At 40.0% G+C, this 3,874-nt stretch overlaps 1 pseudogene; it reads left to right on the forward strand.

Annotated features, from left to right (window-relative positions):
* The first annotated feature begins 2,792 nt into the window (after window positions 1–2,792).
* Window positions 2,793–2,917, forward strand: LOC135878795 (U4 spliceosomal RNA; annotated as a pseudogene).
* The last annotated feature ends 957 nt before the right edge of the window (window positions 2,918–3,874 follow it).

Genomic DNA, 3,874 nt, shown 5'->3' on the forward strand with positions numbered 1-3,874 from the left:
TCCTTATTGAAAAAATGAGGTGATGGAGAGGCCAGTGCTGTGCATATAAATGAAGCTCTGGATCAAGGTGTGGCATACACAGGAATCTTCAGAATGGTCAAATGATTGTGTAGATGTATCGTTTGAAAAGACCCAGAAAGTATTTTGTCATTGACAGCCGATTCCTTATTGGAGGGTATGCAAAATGGAAAGTGCGAGTGTGCATACTGCACAGAAACAAAACTTGGGGCCAGGGAGTGATGCATGTCAGCTACTTCAGAGAAGGCTAAAACTTGCAGGGGCATGTCATTTGGGGTGACCTCAGAATTATTTTGTCATTTACAACACATGAAACCCAGTTCTTTGTTCCAGGAGCATTTGCAAAATGGAAATGGGCGAGGGTGACAGCATTTTGTGCTGATATAAAGCTTTAGGTCAGAAAGTGGCATGCGTCAGCTACTTCAGAACACACACCCAAGATGTATTTTATCACTTACAGTCAGACAAAACCTAGATCTTTCTTCGAGAATAATAGGCAAAATGGAAGGTGGGGAGTGCAACATGTGGCAGCTAATTCAGAACAGTCTAATTCTCACAGGGATGTGTTACTTGAGGTGACCAAACGTACTTAAAAAGACATGTTTTCAGATTGGTTTGGTCACTTTTAATTTAGAGAAGTGCCAGTGTGTTCATATAAAACTCCAATAGCTTTTATTTAAAAGTATCAAAATTTGCAGGTAAAGACTAAACATTTCTGTATTTTAAAACCAAACAAAATACTGAGTTTTCAAAAGCATACAGAATTATTGCTACATGTAATTAGCACACAACACAGATTCTAGATAGTACTGTTTAACATACAAGAACATTTGTTGACATGATATTCCATAAAAGCTCAGAAGGCAGGTCAATAATCCACTGATTATAGAAGTGCCATGTACATTTCCCCACCCCACCCCCGTTTCTTTTGCTTTGGTTTAAACTAGTATTGACACAGAAGAAAAGGAAATGGATATGTACAAAATTGTGTTATAGTAATGTTAACTGTCTGACCAACCCACAAAAGCCAAGAAGTACAGTTAGTGCTTCCATTCTGTCCTCAGCATTTCCCCACTGTCCATAGGTTTGGAAATGTGTATTGGACACAACATTACACTGCCTCAGACTTTTTCAAATCCTAAATGTAGGAGAAAAGGAAACCATGGGCCAAAGTTCTGTCTTCAATTACACCCATCCTTTAACTCCAAATCTCTCTCTGCTTCTGTAGGCTGAGATTCAAAAATCCCCTTAGCATTGCTGTAACACCATTACTCTCATGTCAATCAAGTACTTTCAAAAGTGCAGATAAGTGATGTATTCAAATTAATATCCACTTATTTTTAACTGCAATAATGTGTCATTTAAATCAGCTTATATCTACTAATAAGTTTACAGAAGGAAAAAAAGAAAAACATGGAATCATCAGCATGAAATGCTGTGGAACTCTAAAACACCACCAAATAGCCCAATTCTGCACTCCTTACTAAGGCAAAACTTCCACTGAAATGGAGCCCCCAAATTAGTAGCAAAATACTTTTTGTATGACAGTGCCCACGGTATTTGCCTCTGGGCAGATCTGAAAGTTAATCCCATTTTATCATAATACTTTCCCTACTTTCTGTTATTGCGCAAAGTAAAATGTTAACATTTTAATCTTCAAGTTTTCACAACAGAAATGCAAGTTACAATTTAAAATACTAGCCACACCCACCCCAAAATACATGCTATTTTATTTGAGTTTTCAAGACAGGGTTTGGAACAATACTCTTGTCACACAATATTTTCATGTAACAGCTGACTAATCTAGCAAAGCTGCATGGTCTAGTAGACGGAGCAGGAGAGAAGGCACTCCCAAATTACACAGGGGATGTCTACACAGGAGCTGGAAGTGTAAATTCCAGCTTGATGAGACATTCCTGGTTCCTGCACAAGCACTCAAAAAGCTAGCACAATAAAGCAGAAGTATAGCTGCCACAACAGCACAAGCTGTGGGAAGGACTAGCTGCCCCAAGTACAATCCTGTCCAAGACCCTGGGTACTTACTTGGGGCAGGCAGCCCTTCCCACCACTGCAGCTACACTTCTATTTTTAGTGAGCCACCTAAAAGATCAGAGCTAGTGCAATGATGACTCCTCAAGCTGGAATTTACACCTTTCCAGCTCCCCTGTAGGCATACCCCATAGACAGCCTCTATAGGTGAGTCACTTAACCTGTCTTCCTGAGTTTCCCTACCTGTAAGAGGAAGATAACATCCTTATCTCACCAGGGTACTTAGGATTAGTTAATATTTATATAGCACTTTGAAATTTTTAAGTGTCAAGTATTATTCAGTAACTGCTATTATAACATTAAGCCACAGCAGTGTGTGCATTAGTAGTTATAGGTGCATGCTTTGGGGGCATTCAACCATCTGACAAATACACTGCTAACTCTACTATAGTACAACCCTGATTTTATGAACACCAGTCTTACAATCAGTTATTCAACAAAACATGGAGGGGTGGGAAATCACATAACAAAAAGGATGCCAATGAAGAAAAAGTCAACATCCTTTCACTTTCTGAAGCTTTCATTGCATTGGAAAACCTTTTGCAGAGGTTTGAAGGACAAGAAATAAGCAATGCAGTGCCCCATATCGCAACTTATGCACCGTACCCACAGTTATTTTGTGGCGTCACAATTTTATGAACTTTTTGATGTTATGAACACCTTAATCCCCAGTTAGTTGATAAAACAGTGGTTCTACCATATTGCAACTGCTGTTGGGGCTAATTGTTGGTGTAATGTGGCAGTATCGTAGCCAATGAGGTTAATCCGAGGCACGATTATTGCTAATTGAAAACTTTGCCCTCTTATTATTGCATTTTAATTAAAACCAATTTTGTAGTTGCTTATACAATATGTTCTTCCACAATGAGCCTGTGTGAACAGGTATATATTGGTTTAAAACTGGTTATAACAGTTTCACCACATTTACAGGGGGAAAGCTAAACTGCTATCAATCAAGTTTAAAACTGATTTAAGAAAACACACAAAAGGCACACTGGGGTTTAACTAAATCAGTTTAAAATCACATCTTTAGTTAAACTGTGTGACTGTGCACACTGGCCACGTCTATGAAACGTAGGAGCTAGCAAAGGGAGAACACACAAACAGAAAAGTAGTAGCAAGAAGTTAGAACGCTTGTTTATTAACTTTTTCCCCACCCCCACCCCCCAAGCCCCATTTTTAAAATTCCCTGGAGCTCCTCAGCAACTTTTTGTGGCCCAACAGCCACTGAGCAGGAGCTCGAGGGCAATTTGCAACTGTTCTTTTTCTACTCCCCCTTACCCCAGCACCCCAAAAGCTACCTTTATTATCCTTTGCCTCTACCCCTAGCTTTTCCCAGTCTTATATAAGAGATGTAGGGGTTTCCAGAAGTGTTTTTCCAGTTATGAAGTCCCAGCTATGGAATCTGTCAGGAAAGTGTACATATCTGTCACATCAAAAAGAGCCCAATGTCCAATTACCTTGTGGCTCTGGCCAACCAACATCCCCAGCCAATACACTAATTATTTGTTCACTTTATATGTTTCTGGACACATTTTGCTTGAAAGTAATACAGCACTTCCAAGTGAGAAAGGAAAATCAACCATGCACCTTGACTCTCTAAGCACAATACACCTCTACCCCTATATAACGCTGTCCTCGGGAGCCAAAAAATCTTACCGCGTTATAGGTGAAACTGCATTATATCGAACTTGCTTTGATCCGCGGGAGTGCGCAGCCCCCCCCTCCCCCCCCGGAGCACTGCTTTACCGTGTTATATCCGAATTTGTGTTATATTGGGTCGCGTTATATCGGGGTAGAGGTGTAC

The sequence above is a fragment of the Emys orbicularis genome, chromosome 4 (genome assembly GCF_028017835.1).
Source record: "Emys orbicularis isolate rEmyOrb1 chromosome 4, rEmyOrb1.hap1, whole genome shotgun sequence".
NCBI classification, from domain to species: Eukaryota; Metazoa; Chordata; order Testudines; family Emydidae; genus Emys; species Emys orbicularis.